Consider the following 17,395-nt stretch of genomic DNA (forward strand, 5'->3'; position numbering starts at 1 on the left):
CGATAGTCTAGAGCTCACTCTCATCTTTGTTCTTGTCGCTGGGGCTTGGAAAAGGGTCCATCCAGGAATTGGGCCGCTTGGGGCCCAATACTCTGCCAGTGCCCCCTTGTGGAATGTCTCTGGCTTCCAGATCTACAGCCCCTTGTCTGAGTAAATCCCCCAGGAGGCACATTTCCCCAACAGCCCTGAGAGGCTGGTTGGTATGGAACAGCTGCCCAACTCCTGTGCATTTGACTGATCATTGTTGGCTTCGTCACAACCACTGGCACTGCAGCCCGTACACGTACTGTTTCCTGACCTATTGGTTACATATTAATTAATCATTCAGCCAATCAAAATGATCTGGCAGACCCCTTCCTGCACTTCTCCACTGGCCAAACAAATGGACTGGAAATACCAGGTTCAATCCCAGGGGTTTACATGGTTCCATTTACATCCTACCCATGCTCATTAGCTGTGGCTGCCATGAGTGAGAGAAGTCGTCAGGGCTGTGCTTAGACTACCCCCCAACAACAAAGACACTTAAAAGCTTGATTGGAGAGGGGCAGAGGGAGGCAGAATTCCAGGGCAAATCTACAATACCAGATTGCCAACCATCACACCCTGTTATTGCTGTGTGACTTCTCCAGTGGGGAGGCCCTATCCCGCTTTGTCACCAGGTTGCCTGAAGATTTAAGGGACGCACTTTCAGTTGTGGTGCAGCACAGCAGATTTCCCTGGACATAGCGGACTCTGCAGCCAGGGCCACCGTGACAGCTGTAACAATGTACCGCTCCTCCTGGGTTGCAATCCTTGGGAATTCCTACAGTAATGCAACACACAGCTGAGGACCTCTCTCTTTTGAGGGTTCTCCTCCAAAACAGATGAGGCTTTGCACATCCTAAAGGTCTTGAGAGCTGGTCCGAAGTCCTTCTGCCTCTCCCCACTCATAACAAAGAGGACAAAATACGGTGCCCCATAGCAGCCTAGACAGCAGTATTACCCCATCTATCAGGCTGACCAATGTAAGTAGAGGCAAAGATCACAGAGGAGGAGGCAGATGAATTCCACTTCCTCTGGTCTGAGGCCTCCCCAGGCCTTAAAACAGCAGATCTGACTTCTGCGTTAAGGACAGCATGCTACCTGACCTGGATCTATCTGGCCTTTCCCTGCCTTTCTGGGATAGATTGTCCCATTTCTTATATGTCCTGCAGTTCATCTCCTTAGACAAGTGGGTGCTAAGCTCAGTGGAACCAGGATATATCTTCCACTTCCCTACTATCCCCTCTTCCTTATCCCACTCCCTCTCCACACACCTCTTCAGAGACCCCTCTCATGAGTCTGTGCTAAGCCAAGAAGTGTAGACTCTACATTCCTTGGGAGAGATAGAGGAAGTGCCTGCTCTCCATTGGGGCAGGAGGTTCTATTCCCGATACAGTCTAATTTGCAAGGCCACAGGAGGTCTCAGACGCATCCTAGACCTTAAGAATCTGAACAGATACATGAGGAAGACAAAGGTCCAGGTGGTTTCTCTGGCCATGATTATGCCTTCCCTAGATCTGAGAGACTGGTCTGCTGCCCTCGACTTAAAAGATGCCTCCTTCTGCATGGCAATCAAACCTGGCCACAGGAATGTCCTGAGGTTCATAGTAGGACACAACCAAAATTCACAGTAACGCCATTCTGCCTGTCGCAAGCCCTGGGGGAATTTACTATGTGCATGGCTGTGCTAGCGACTTATGGAGGTAGTTTGGGGCTGCTCCAGATACCAGGTTCAGGTCAATGTTCATTGTGTGTCTTCAACGTACTGGGCCTGCAACTAAACGGAGAGAAGTCAGTCTTATCACCTGTCCAAAGGATAGAATTAATTGGGGCACTTCAGGATTTGATAGTCCAGGTTCTCACCAACAACACCCCAGCAGCATTTCATGTGAACAAGGAAAGTGCTGCCATGTTCAACAGCCTTTGCCAGAAGGTAGTCAAGTTATGGAACTAGTGTATTCAGAAAGCATCTTAGCTGCCCTGAGTTCAAAATGGATTAACGGATCTGAGCCAAACATATGGGCGTAGCTTTTCCAGGGCGTACACAATGGCGTAGCATTCCTTTTCACTGACTGACCAGTGACTTTCCCTCTCAGACAGTTTCTTGCTGAGAAACACGACAGGATGGAAGTTGTGATCTGTTGCTTCCTGCATGAGAACTGCTCCTATACCACGCTCAGATGCATCTATGGTTACTAGGAATGGCTTGTCAAAATCCGGGGCCCTGAGTAGAACGTCAGACATGAGCATCGCCTTAAGCTGGGTAAAGGCCTTTTGACACTCATCAGTCCACTTAACTGCATTTGGCTGGGTCTTTTTGGTCAGCTCGGTCAGTGGGGCAGCGATTTGGCTGTAGTGTGGTACAAATCGCCTATAGTACCCGGCCAAGCCTAAGAAGGATTGGACCTGTTTCTTTGACTTTGGAATAGGCCACTTTTGGATAGCATCCACCTTGGTCTGTAGGAGGTTTATGGTTCCTCGACCCACCTGGTGCCCCAGGTAAGTCACTCTGTTCTGGCCTATTTGACACTTTTTGGGCTTAACAGTTAGTCCGGCCTGCCTGATGCGCTCAAAGACCTTTTCCAGGTGTAGTAGGTGTTCGGGTCAGGAGTCTGAAAAAATGGCCACATCATCGAGGTAGGCAACTGCATATTCTCCCAGTCCTGCTAGTAGACCATCTACCAGCCTCTGGAAGGTGGCGGGTGCATTTTGAAGGCCGAAAGGAAGGACATTAAATTCATACACCCCCGCATGGGTGACGAATGCTGACCTTTCCTTGGCAGGTTCATCTAGCGGTACTTGCCAGTACCCCTTGGTTAAGTCTATTGTAGAGATGAACTGGGCACGTCCCAACTTCTCCAATAGCTCATCGGTCCGCGGCATTGGATAGTTGTCCGGACATGTTATCACATTTAGCTCACGGTAGTCCACGCAAAAGCATATTTCTCCATCTGGTTTGGGTACCAGAACCACTGGAAATGCCCATGCACTGGTAGATGAGCGGATTATACCCATCTGTAGAATGTTCTGGATCTCCCGTTCTATAGCAGCTTGGGCATGAGGAGACACCCGGTAGGGTGGGGTTCTAATGGGGTGAGCATTACCTGTGTTAATGGAGTGGTATGCCCGTTCAGTCCGTCCTGCGGTGGCTGAGAACAATGGGGCGAAGCTAGTGCACAGCTCCTTGATTTGTCACCGCCACAGACGTTCCAGGGTGGTTGAGAGGTTCACCTCTTCCACGCCACCGTCTTTTTTCCCGTCGTAGTAGACACCTTCAGGCCACTCAGCATCATCTCCCTGGACTGTAAACTGACAAACCTGTAAGTCTCTGGAATAGAAAGGCTTGAGAGAATTAACATGGTACACTCTGGGCTTTAATGAGGAATTGGGAAATGCTATGAGGTAGTTCACAGTTCCCAGGCGCTCTTGGACCGTGAATGGCCCTTCCCATGATGCTTCCATCTTATGGGCCTGTTGCGCCTTCAAGACCATAACCTGGTCTCCTACCTGGAAGGAACGTTCTCTGGTATTTTTGTCATACCAGGCCTTTTGCTCTTCCTGAGCATCCTTTAGGTTTTCTTCAGCAAGGGCTAAAGAGTGTCGGAGGGTGCTTTGTAGGTTGCTTACAAAGTCCAGAATGTTAGTTCCTGGAGAAGGCATAAACCCCTCCCATTGCTGCTTCACCAACTGTAATGGCCCCTTAACCTCGTGGCCATACACAAGTTCAAATGGTGAAAACCCTAAACTGGGATGTGCTACAGCCCTGTAGGCAAACAGCAACTGCTGCAACACTAGGTCCCAATTATTGGAGTGTTCGTTGACAAATTTACGTATCATGGCCCCCAAAGTTCCATTAAACCTTTCCACCAGGCCATTGGTTTGATGGTGGTACGGGGTGGCAACCAAGTGGTTCACTCCATGAGTTTCCCACATTTTTTCCATGGTCCCTGCCAGGAAATTAGATCCTGAATCTGTAAGGATGTCGGAGGGCCAACCTACCCTGGCAAAAATGTCTGTTAGGGCCTGACACACAGCGTTAGCCCTGGTGTTGCCTAGAGCTACTGCTTCTGGCCATCGGGTAGCAAAGTCCACGAAAGTCAGTACGTACTGTTTTCCTCTGGGTGTCTTTTTTGGGAAAGGACCCAGAATATCCACAGCTACTCGCTGAAATGGGACCTCAATTATGGGGAGTGGCTGGAGAGGGGTCTTGACCTGGTCTTGGGGTTTTCCCACTCTTTGGCATACCTCACAAGACCGGACATACTTGGCAACGTCCTTGCCCATCCCCTCCCAGTGGAAGGACTTCCCCAACCGGTCCTTGGTTCTGTTCACCCCAGCATGGCCACTGGCATGATTAGGGGTAAGCTTAAGAGCTTCCCCCGGTACTTAGTTGGAACCACCAACTGTTTTTGCGGCTGCCATTCTTCCCGGTGTCCACCAGAAAGAATCTCCTTGTATAAAAGTCCTTGGTCTATAACAAACTGGGATCGATTAGAAGAGCTGAGAGGCGGTGGGGTGCTCCGTGCCGCCGCTCAAGCTTTCTGAAGGCTGTCATCTGCTTCCTGCTCAGTCTGGAACTGTTCCCTTGAGGCTGGGGTCACCAGTTCGTCCTCAGACTGTGGACTTGGGCTTGGTCCCTCTGGAAGCGATGTAGGTGATGGGGTTGTTTCCGTTGCTGGTGAACCGCTCTCCGCTGGTGCACCTGAGGGTATTTCAGGCTCTGGCTGAGCCTTTTGGGTATGGCTGTCTGTTGCTTCTGCCAGTTCTGGCTTGCAGGCACCTCTGGCGTTGAGTTTGAAGATGTGGTTGCAATTGCTGGTGCTGGTTGCTGTTCCAGTTCCGGGCCTGAGACTGGAGGTGCTGTGGCTGTTTCAGTGGTTGGCATGGAATCCGGGTCCACTACCTCTGTCTGGGTGACTGGTAACACAGACGGGGCGTCTGTGGACGGCTCAGGAACAGGAATGGGTCTGGAAACTTGCCTGGTTTGGCTGCGTGTAACCATTCCCACTCTCTTGGCCCGCTTCACCTGGTTGGCCAAGTCTTCCCCCAGTAGCATGGGGATGGAATAATTGTCATAGACTGCAAAAGTCCACATTCCTGACCAGGCTTTGTACTGGACAGGCAGTTCAGCTGTAGGCAAGTCTACAGCTTGTGACATGAAGGGGTAAATTGTCACTTGGGCCTTTGGGTTGATGAATTTGGGGTCGACGAAGGATTGGTGGATAGCTGACACTTGTGCCCCCGTGTCTCTCCATGCAGTAACCTTCTTTCACATCCAAAACTTCCCTCCACCCAGATTTAAAAAAAAATCTTGTTTCCTGATTGGTCCTCTGGTCAGGTGTTTCAGGTTACTCCTTTCCAAGTGAAAGAGACATTAACCCTTAGTTATCTGTTTATTACACCATCACAGAAACTCACACACGCCCAGGCTTTGCACTCCCACACACACCTAACGCCTCTGCTCATGACAACAAGAAGAGCAAAAACTGCAAAGGACAGGGGACGAGTTGCCTCCCTGCCCGCCTAGGCCAAGGACAGAAAAGCTTCGGATGATCTACGCATAGCCCGGCAGCTCCTTGCCAAAAAGTCCGCCAGATCGGGCTTGTAGCAATTCTCCGCCAGAAGCCTTTTACACACTCTGTGCAGTCACGGTTGCCCAAAGAAATCCCAGCTCTACCAATGGGATGGACAAAAGCCCAAAACGGAAAGAAATGGAACCGCTCCCTCACACTACTCCATAAACTGAGCTCTGTGACGCCGGGGAAAGATGGACAAAGAGAGAGCAAACCACTGAAACGCACACATTGCTACAACGGGGAGCATAATAGCCCGCCGTCAGCAGCGCACACAATCGGTTGAGCCTGAAGGACAAGGGACTCTCAGCCACTAAAGAGCCTTTCCTATCCCCCCACCCTACGTTAGCCCACTCCCTGCCACCAGAAACTATGTCCCCGCAGCACCTCTGCCCCATGCAAAAAAAAACGGAGACAGCTTGGGGACATAGCTACGGCCGGTCTCTGTTAAGAACAAAGGCGCCCCGCTACCAGGGTGAGAAATGCCACTTCCGAAGCCTGAGATCCATAGCTAGACGTCTACGCTGTGAGTGCAGGAGGGTGAAGAGAAAGGAACTCTGCCTATACAGGCGTAAACTGTAGCCTAGGTACTTGGAAACAGGCGTGGTAGATGAAAGTAGTGGCAAGTGGTGCTTTAAATGCAGCAGACTTCCAGCGGCCAGTCTCGCACGAATGGAGGGAAACATGGCCGTGGCCAGAGTTGGCGCTCTAAAGAAGAGTGTGTAACCGAGGAAACAAAAGCCCACTCCTTCGAGCCGGAGTTGAACCAGCAATCAAAGGATTTCCAGGGGAACAAAGCCTACAGTCCTCCACGCTACCAGCTGAGCTATCGAAGGAAGACAGGAGCAAAGGGACATGAGTCACTCAAGGTGTCAGGCAGAACTGCCACTGGCACTTATGAATAATTATAGGCTTGCCTCTGCCCAGCCCTTGAAAGGAATAAGCGACACACAGCTAGCCCTTCATCCTCACGGCTGCCCCGGGGGCTGGGCAGCCGCCTAGTTTACCCTCAATTCACCCACTGGCAAGCCCGCACACAGCTACCGCTCAAAGGCTCCCTAATAGGCATGGCAGAAAGACAAGGCCGCAAGGTAAGAACGGAACGCCGGGGGTGCGACGCTAGCCCTGCCTGATAGCCGGGACGCCGCATCCTCCCGCTGACCCGCAAGGGACCCGGGATTGTCTCAAGCACGCGCAGCACAATGTTGGGACCCCCGCCCTGATTCCCACTCAGAACAGGGACGGTGGTGCAATGGAAAACATGTTCAGGGCCTCCTGCCTGGCTTCAACGGGGCCTTTTAAACCACAACTTTTTCACAGTCCATTCCCCTTCCCCTTCGTCAATAATTGACACATTCCCGCTCGTACCCTTTCGCACCCGACTCGGCCTCCCACGCCTACCTCAGGAAAAACAAACGCAAAGCGACTGGTAACAGAAAAGAACTCACACACACACACACACACACTCCTGAAAGAGAAGTTGCCCCTTTTGCTCCCTCGGGACAAAATGCTTACCGCCAAGCCAAGAGCGGACTGCAACGCTCCTGTCTACGCAGACATAAATGATGCAGGGGGGTGGGGATGAGAACAGGAGAAAGAACAACAGCCTGGAGAATGCGGGTATTGATCCCACTACCTCTCACATGCTAAGCGAGCGCTCTACCATTTGAGCTAATTCCCCATGCCCACACCTGGAGCCCCCCCCCCCTCCGCCACACACTGTCAACTCAGCGCAAACCCCATCCAGCGATCACTTTGTGACGTTATTGATATAAACTGGGACCATATAGAACATGGGTTGCAACCAAGGTCCTGTAGTGGCACCAGATCCTATGTAAAGGGGGTCATATAAGGTGTCTAAGACCAGGTTACGGGTTACTGGTTATGATTATGCTATCTCTATGTCTGTATCATGTTGTAGTTGAAGTTATGAATATTGGCTGTATACTGTCTATATTTCAAACTTGCGCTGTGTTACTGGGAAAGATCCCAGACAACTGGGTGTTAGCTCTGCTTAGCTTGCTTGATGGCCCATTAAGGACCATCAGCTACACAATCGACCCATTGAGAGGAGGCAGATATGCCTTGTGACTCAGCAAAGTATGCAGGGACTTGCCCATGTGACTCCAAACTCCATTTTGCTATAATTTTCCACGGTAAGAACAAAGAAGTGTTCTTCCACCTGCAAGTGCCTATCTAAGGCTGATGCCTCACCTCCATCTGGTCTTCAATCCTGCTTCTTATCTCTGGAGGGACTTTGCTACAAACTGAAGCTCTACACAAAGGACTGATGACCCATCCCAGCGGGGGATGTTCTCCAGAGACTTGATTTGAACCTGCAGTTTACTCCATCACTGCTACAAGCCTGAAATAAGAACTTTGCCATTACTGTATGTAATTGATTCCATTTAACCCCTTCTAGCCCTCACCTCTATCTTATTCCCTTTATGACTAAACCTTTAGATTTTAGATTCTAAAGGACTGGCAACAGCGTGATTTGTGGGTAAAATCTGATGTGTCTATTGACCTGGGTCTGGGGCTTGGTCCTTTGGGATCGAGAGAACCTTTTTATTTACTGGGGTGTTGGTTTTCCTAACCATTCATCCCCAAGACGAGTGGCACTGGTGGTGATACTGGGAGACTGGAGTGTCTAAGGAAATTGCTTGTGTGACTTGTGGTTAGCCAGTGGGGTGAAACCGAAGTCATTTTTGTCTGGCTGGTTTGGTTTGCCTTAGGGGTAGAAAAACCCCAGCCTTGGGCTGTGACTGCCCTGTTTGAGCAATTGGTCCTGAATTGGCACTCTCAGTTGGGTCCCGCCAGAACCGCATCGTCACACGCTTCACACCGCAAAACAAACTACCTTTATGCTTGCACACCCCCTCGGAAAGGACCTCTGCTCAACAAGGACACCTGGCATAGCAAAGAACGCTGCTCCCCTTTCTTGCCTTTCAACCAAATGCACCTTTTCAGAGACCATCTGTCATAACATTTTTCCCAGATCTGGACCTTAGCATCCAAAATATGGGTGTTAGCATGAAAACCTCCAAGCTTAGTTACCAGCTTGGACCTGGTAAAGCTGCCACCACCCAAAAAATTAGAGTGTTTTGGGACACTCTGGTCCCCCCAACAACCTTCCCTGGGGACCCCAAGACCCAAATTCCTTGAGTCTTACAACAAAGGGAAATAAACCTTCCCCCCCCCCCTTCTCCCTTCCAGGTGTTCCCTCCCTGGGTTCCTGGAGAGATACACAGAAGCAAGCTCCGTGAATCTAAACAGAGGGACTCCACCCTCCCCGTTTCCAGTCCTGGAAACACAAGTACTTCCCTTTTCACCCAGAGGGTATGCAAAGTCAGGCTTAGTAAATCTAACACAAAGAGATTTTCCCCCTGACTTCTTCCTCCCACCAATTCCCTGGTGAGTTGCAGACTTAATTCCCTGGAATTCCCACTAAAGAAAAACTCCAACAGGTCTAAAAAGAAAGCTTTATAAGAAGAAAGAAAAATACATAAAAATGGTCTCTCTGTATTAAGGTGACAAATACAGGGTCAATTGCTTAAAAGAAATATGAATAAACAGCCTTATCCACAAAGAATACAGTTTAACACATTCCAGCAACTACACCATGTAAATACAAACACCAAACAATATAAACCTACTGTCTTGTCTCTTTGTACTTACAACTGGGAAACAGAAGATTAGAAAGGCAGGAGACAGAAAAGATCACTCTCAGAGCCGAGAGGGTCAAACACAAGACAAAGAATAAAGAACTCACACCCCAAAACTTCCCTCCACCCAGATTTGAAAAAGTCTTGTTTCCTGATTGGTCCTCTGGTCAGGTGTTTCAGGTTACTGGTGTTACCCCTTTACAGGTAAAAGAACATTAACCCTTAGCTATCTGTTTATGACAGGTGCAATGAGAAGAAACTAAGGGATGTCCATATGGGCAGTCTTCCCCTCCCATCCCACCCCACCCCACCCTCACCCTCCAAGGAAGGTGGATGAGAAGGAAGGAGTACAGACATGCCTCCAGAATGGTGGAGTGGAGAAAGTACACCTGGAGACCCATTGCAGGGCACATGTTGATCTAGCATGATTTTTAGTAAGCCCTTTGACACAGTCCCACGTGACATTCTTATACACAAACAAAAGGAAGTGTGGCCTAGAGGAAATTGCTGTAAGACAGGTGCACAATTAGTTGAAAAAAATGTACTCAGAGTAATTATTGATGGTACTACACTTGGGAAGGAATATCAAATAACATCAGAACGGCCACACTGGGTCAGACCAATGGTCCATCTTGTCCAATATCCTGTCTCTGACAGTGGCCAGTGCCATATACTTCAGAAGGAATGAACAGAACAGGGCAATTATCAAATGATCCATCCTCTGTCATCCAGTCCCAGCTCCCAGTAGTCAGTTTTAGGGACACTTAGAGCATGGGGTTGCATCTGTGACCATCCTAGTTAATACCCATTGATGGACCTATCCTCCATGAACTTTATCTAATTCTTGCATGTAAGACATGGGAGGTAATTGCCCCACTCAGCACTGGTGATACCTCAGCTGTGTCCAATTCTGGGTGTCACATTTTAAGAAAGATGTGGGGAAAATGGAAAGAGTCCAGAGAAGAACCGGGAGTCTAGGCTGGCCCTCTGGAACATAAATAAGATCCTTGTGATAGATGAAGCCATCCTGCAGCCTGAATTTGGAACTAAATGGAGCATCTGTGTTTTCCGGGGTCTGGCAGATCTGGGTCTTGAAGGAATCATGAGACAGCATGATGGACATTAGATCGCTGTCACATTGACCCATTGACAAAGTTGGACGCCTTAAGCACTGTGGAGGGAACTTCCTCATCAGGCTCAAGGTGCTCCTTTTTGCTTTCCCATTTCTAGCCCATTTCTAGTTGACGGGTTACAACAAAGTCAAATCGGGATTAAAAGAGGCAAGTGGATCTAGTGCTGATTGAGGTGCCTGGCCTTCCTGAGCTACTTCAGGTTTTTATGGTCTCTGGGAACCTAGACTAGGAACTGAGATCCCACCAGGAGGTGACAGGACCCAGTGGAACTTGCATTTTTCACGTTTCGCATACAGATGTTTTTGCCGGAGTCTTTCTAAGATGCGGTGCCAAGTCAGTCACAAAGATCCTGATCATCAGAAAAAAATGAAGCTCTCATCAAGGTAAAGGACCACAAATTGGTCCGACACGTCTTGGAAGATATCACTAATGAAGTGCTGAAAGGTTGCCAAGGGGTTGCACAGGCTGAAAGTCATGACCTGATATTTGAAATGCCTATACCAGCTATGGAAACCCAATACAGAGGCTTCCGGAAGGTTCCTTCTAGACTGGCTCCGCTTGTCTCCTCAGATCCAAACTAGATGATAGGCTACACAAAGATCCAGCTTAATGAAGACTCTGGCAGAGCTCACTCTTTCCATGCGCCCATTATTAAGAGGTAAGGAGTACTAGTTCTGGATTGTAACTTTATTTAATGCCTGGTAGTCCACACAAGGATGCAGGGAGCCATATTTCTTAGTCACAAAGAAGATCACACCCTCAGCCAGGGACACAGAGGATAGATGAAATACTATTGTAGATTTTCCTTGCGATAGCTCTAGAGATCCTAGAGATCTGGTTCTGAGAGGGAATAGATTCGACTGAAAGGATCTCCATTCCAGACTGGACATCAGTGGGGCAGTTGTAACTGTAATGTGGTGGCAAGATGTCAGCCTGTTTGTTTTTCACAGCAACATCTGCTAAAGCCTGATACTTGGCAGATATTCCCAAGGCAATTGGGAAAGTAGTGGAGACCCTAGCCTCTGTTTGCCAGAAACTGGGAATGAGTGACCGGGGATGGATCACTTGATGATTACCTGTTCTGTTCATTCCCTCTGGGGCACCTGGCACTGGCCACTGTCGGAAGGCGGGATACTGGGCTAGATGGACCTTTGGTTTGACCCAGTAGGGCCATTCTCATGTTCTTATGGAGACTGCCAGGGTTCCTTCCATACTAAGTCTTTTGGTCTCAGGATCCCCTGGGTGACAGCTAGAGCTGCAGAGGACCTCTGGCCTCCGGCTGAGTTTCAGGAAGCAAGACAGATGGTGGTATGGCAAATTAAACTGAATCATGCCAGTCCGCTGGTGGATACATGGATTGTTGGCGATGAGCTATGGGATGATAAGAATGATTGGAGAGTGCAGTGCACAGATCAACGTGAACTGGAGAACTTCATGGTGACCTTGAAAGGTGATGACTTGTAAGGGGGCCATTTGGTTGGTGACTGGGTCCAAATAGAGGAGTGATCTGTCAATGGTCTCCATGAAGTTGGGAGGAGTCTTGCACTGAGTTGGGATATTATGCACTCGGGCCAACTCCAAATCCATGAAATTATTTGAAGCACCAGAGTCCGCTAGAGCTTCTAGGTTAACCTCCAACATAGCGGGGTGCTGAAGAAGGAGTGGGAGTTGGAGGGATGTTGGCTTTGCAATTTGCTGTTGCCAAAGTTTCAGCAGACCTATGTTGGCACTAGGCACTGGCATGAGGGGGAAGACTGGATCCCTCTATCCGGGCTGGAGTTTGCCATTTCCCAACCTGAAACACAGATCAGCTTTCACAGGGCTGCTTGACACGAAGTGTCCCAATTTACTGCAGTATAGGTATAGGCTTGATGCTTGACACTGGTTTTTCTCTGCATCGTAGAGACAGGGCTGGGCTTGGCCAATCTACTTGCGTTTGGCTGGAATGAGAGCACCGGGAGTTGGCAAACCAGATCTGATGAAGTTGGCACAGGTCAGGAGGTTGACCTCCTTTCTAGGCGGCGTTCCATCAGGCAGCTGCCAACATTAATACTGAGCTTGATCAAGGTGTTCAGATTGGTCACTGGCTCTATTCACGCAAGCTCATCTTTGATCTCATCTTCAAGGCCAAGACAGAAGTGGTAGCACTGTGCAGTCTCATTCCATGCGGTGTCAGCCACGAGATGCCAAAACTCTGAGGCATCATTAGCAACTTGCCAGTGTCCCTGCTGCAGGGTCTGGAGCGCAGCCTCAGCTGTGCGTACATAGCTCAGGTCATCAAAAATTACTGTGATATTTTGAACCAAGGCCTTAGACTGGTTCAGGACGTTACAGAAGTGGGGAGGCCCAAGCCAATGCCGCCCCAGTCAGCTGGCTGATAAGTCCAACCTGAGACTGGTCCGTGTGGAAAGACTGCAGGCACAGCAGGATTAGGAGCTGGGACTGGTTCATAAAACCAGGAAACTGGCTGTGGTCACCACCACACTTGTCCATTGGGGGAATTCTAGGTTCCGGATGGGGAAGTGTCCTGAATAACACAGGCTGTGCCTGCAACATAGCGTTCGGTACCTGCAGGGCATCTGCAGGTTCTGTAGGTGCACCAGTGGTTTCCCTAGGAATTGAAATTAGGGGAGGTGTTCGAATTTATATGGGGGGGTGTCAGGACCAATGAGATATATAAAGAGAGATGAATAAAGTAAATATTTTGTTAGTATGATGCAAATTTAACGTAAGGATAATGCAAGTTACACCAAAACATATAACAGATCTAGATTTCTAAAAACACATGATTTTTTTTAAAAAATATATTTAATTTAAATTGACTTTTGAAAAGTAAGCCATCATGGGATTAGAGAGAAGTCCTCTCAAGGATCAGTAACTGGTTAAAAGATGGGAAACAAAAGGAATAGGAATAAAGTAGGAATAAATTGTAGGAATAAAGTGGAATAAATTTAGGAATGAAGTAGGAATAAATTGTCAGTTTTCAGAATGTAGAGAGATAAATAGTGGTATTCCTGAGGGGTCAGTACTGGGACCATTACTGTTCAACATACTCATAAATGATCTGGAAAAAATGGGTAAACAGTGAGGTGGCAAAATTTGCAGATGATACAAAACTATTCAAGATAGTTAAGTCCCAGGCAGACTGGGAAGCATCACAAAGGGATCTCACAAAACTGGGTGACTGGGCAACAAACATGGCAGATGAAATTCAGTGTTGATCAATGCAAAGTGATGCACATTGGAAAACAATCTCAACTATACATACAAAATGATGGGGTCTAAATTAGCTGTTAACACTCAAGAAAGAGATCTTGGAGTCACTGTGAATAGTTCTCTGAAAACATCCACCCAATGTGCAGTGGCAGTCAATGATTCCCAACATTCTGTTTACTTTTTTAAAAAGAACAGGAGTACTCGTGGCACCTTAGAGACTAACAAATTTATTTGAGCATAAGCTTTTGTGGGCTCCAACCCAGTTCATCGGATGTAGCCCACAAAAGCTTATGCTCAAATAAATTTGTTAGTCTCTAAGGTGCTACAAGTACTTCTGTTCTTTTTGTGGATACAGACTAACACGGCTGTTACTCTGAAACCATTGCTTTTTTAAGAAAAAGATAGATAATAAGACAGAAAATATAAAATTCATGGTACTTGTACACCTTGAATACTGTGAGGAGATCTGGTCACCCCATCCCAAAAAAGATATATTGGAAATGGAAAAGGTACAGAGATGGGCAACTAAAATGATTAGGGGCATGAAACAGGAGGAGAAATTACGACTGGGAATTTTCATCTTAGAAAAGAGACGACTAAGGGGGAGTATGATAGTGGTCTATAAAATCTTGACTGGTGTGAAGAAAGTGAATAAGGAAATGTTATTTAATCCTTCACATAACGCAAGACCCAGCAGTCACCCAATGAAATTAATAGGCAGCAGGTTTTAAAAAAACAGAAGGAAGTATTTATTCACACAACATAAAGTTAACCCATGGAACTCTTTGCCAGGGGATGCTGTGAAGACCAAAACTATAACAGGATTAAAAAAAGAACTAGATACATTCCTGGAGAATAGGTCCATCGGTGGCTATTAGCCAGGATGGGGAGCGATGCAACAACATGCTCTGAGTGTCCCTAGCCTGTTTGCCAGAAGCTGGGAATGTGCAACAGGGGATGGATCATTTGATGATTACCTCTTCTGTTCATTCCCTCTGACACACCTGGCCTTGACCACTGTCGGAAGACAGGATACTGGGCTACATGGACCATTGGTCTGACCCAGTATGACCATTCTTATGTAAAAATTAATTATAATAATAAAAATGTTTAGTACAGAAACACCCCAACATAATGACCTCTCAAGATAGCAACAATGTGAGATAACAACCTTGGCAAATACTGCATTTTAAAAATCTTGGCCTACTAGGAAATATATTTATATAAGTTTCCATTCCCAGTCACAAATCTAGCATTCTGGACCAAAGCCACTAAAATATAGTCCAACAAACAAATGTTTATTTAATGTGCGCCTTATTTAAGCTGTCGGAGGTGCTTTCATGTGAGTACACCTCCCAGGTGGGGGGCAAGAAGGCACCTTGCTCATTCTTCCAGCTGCTTACTGTTTGCTCTGGCCATGGCTGTCCATTCACTCCACCACTCTGTTGCCAATGGCCCTGCGCAGTCACCTTCTGCTGCCACCTGCCACTGTGACCTCTGCGAGTTGGTCTCTTTAGGTTCCACCCTCTCTCAGTGATTTCAGCTGAGCTCTCCGTGGGGGAACCTCGCTGCTAGTGCAGTCTGGGCTGTCCTTTACACAAAAACACTGTCCCCAGAGGAACACTGTCCCCACGGCAGGACTAAGCACGTAGACCTGATTATCGGCGATTTCAGCTGCAGTGGTCGCTTCACAGAACAAAAGACTCTCTATGGAGCCTAATCAGCTCTGTCTTTAAACAGTGGAGAGGGACAGGTCCCCACCCTTTCTTTTGATGCCCTCAATCAGCACAGGCTAAGTACGGTTCTACTGCCTTTTACTCATACAATAAGAACAACAACATTCCATTCCCAACCCCACCCCCCGCATTCAAATGATTTGTAACCCAACCCCAGCCAAAAACTATCACTTGGGCAACACAGCTCTGTTTGCTGGATACCTAGGTAGATTAGGTGTGAATGTAAATACAATCTGGTCCTGAAGCCTTTCCCCCCAGCCCATCGTTAGTTCTCAGGGAGAGCTCATTGAGACTTTGCTTACAAATCATCACTGGAAATTATTAGGTTGGCCAACATAATGGAAATGAATGCACTGACATTGTCATAAAAAATAACAGCTGCATAAGGAAGCTAGTCTATGTTCATACTTTTCAAATCTATTATACTCTCAGATACACGTATGTTATCATACACTGTATATGCTTTTAAAGTGTGTATTAATGTTTCAATTTCAATTCAAATTTCCAAACAGTCACTAAATTGGCATGTTTCAGAGTAGCAGCCGTGTTAGTCTGTATCCGCAAAAAGAACAGGAGTACTTGTGGCACCTTAGAGACTAACAAATGTATTTGAGCATAAGCTTTCGTGGGCCCACTTCATCGGATGCATAGAATGGAACTTATAGTGAGGAGATATATATACATGCAGAGAACATGAAAAGGTGGGAGTCGCCCAACCAACTCTAAGAGGCTAATGAATTAAGATGAGCTATTATCAGCAGGAGAAAAAAAAACTTGAGTAGTGATAATCAAGATAGCTCATTGAAGACAGTTTGACAAGAAGGTGTGAGGATACGTCACATGGGGAAATAGATTTAATGTGTGTAATGGCTCAGCCATTCTCAGTCTCTATTTAAGCCTAAATTGATTGATTGTATCTAGTTTGCATATTAATTGAAGTTAGCAGTTTCTAGTTGGAGTCTGTTTTTGAAGCTTTTCTGTTGCAAAATTGCCACCTTTAAATCTGTTACTGAATGGCCAGAGAGGTTGAAGTGTTTTCCAACTGGTTTTTGAATATTATGATTCCTGATGTCAGGTTTGTGTCCATTTATTCTTTTGTGTAGAGACTGTCCGGTTTGGCCGATGTACATGACAGAGGGGCATTGCTGGCACATGATGGCATATATCACATTGGTAGATGAGCAGGTGAACGAGCCCCTGATGGCGTGGCTGATGTGATTAGGTCTATTATAGTGTCACTTGAATCGATATGTGGACAGAGATAGCATCGGGCTTTGTTGCAAAGATAGATTCCTGGGTTAGTGTTTTTGTTCTGTGGTGTGTGGTTGCTGGTGAGTATTTTCTTCAGATTGGGTGGCTGTCTGTAAGCAAGGACAGGCCTGTCTCCCAAGATCTGTGAGAGTGAGGGATCATCTTTCAGGATAGGTTGTAGATCTTTGAGGATGCCCTGGAGAGGTTTTAGTTGTGGGATGAAGTGGCGTTCTGTTACTTTCTCTTTTTTTGAGCCTATCGTGTAGTACATGACTTCTGGGTACTCTTCTGGCTCTGTCAATCTGTTTTTTCACTTCAGCAAGTGGCTATTGTAGTTTTTAAGAATGCTTGATAGAAATCTTGTAGGTGTTTGTCTCTGTCTGAGGAATTGGAGCAAATGCGGTTGTATCTTAGAGCTTGGCTGTAGACAATGGATCGTGTGGTGTGTCCTGGTTGGAAGCTGGATGCATGTAGGTAAGTATAGCAGTCAGTAGGTTTCCGATATAGGGTGGTGTTTATGTGACCATCGCTTATTAGCACAGTAGTGACAAGGAAGTGGACCGCTTGCGTGGATTGGTCTAGGCTGAGGTTGATGGTGAGATGGAAATTGTTGAAATCATGGTGGAATTCCTCAAGGTCTTATTTTCCATAGGTCCAGGTGATGATGTCATCAATGTAGGGATGATGTTATCAATGTAGGGATGACATTTTAACCTGTACTGCAAGGAGAGTAGGGGCATTAGGGTATGAGAGCTAAGGAAGCGTTGTTCTAAATCAGCCATAAAGATGTTGGCATACTA

The 17,395-nt window shown here is 47.2% G+C and overlaps 2 non-coding genes across 2 annotated transcripts; both read right to left on the reverse strand.

The window, feature by feature from the left end:
• Positions 1 to 6,340: 6,340 nt before the first annotated feature.
• Positions 6,341 to 6,430, reverse strand: TRNAY-GUA. The gene is given in 2 exon segments: positions 6,341 to 6,376; positions 6,394 to 6,430. It is a non-coding gene; the product is annotated as a tRNA-Tyr (tRNA).
• A 772-nt stretch (positions 6,431 to 7,202) lies between these two features.
• TRNAA-AGC lies at positions 7,203 to 7,275 on the reverse strand. The gene has a single exon. It is a non-coding gene; the product is annotated as a tRNA-Ala (tRNA).
• Between the last annotated feature and the right edge of the window lie 10,120 nt (positions 7,276 to 17,395).

The sequence above is a fragment of the Gopherus evgoodei genome, unplaced genomic scaffold (genome assembly GCF_007399415.2).
Source record: "Gopherus evgoodei ecotype Sinaloan lineage unplaced genomic scaffold, rGopEvg1_v1.p scaffold_265_arrow_ctg1, whole genome shotgun sequence".
NCBI lineage: Eukaryota > Metazoa > Chordata > Testudines > Testudinidae > Gopherus > Gopherus evgoodei.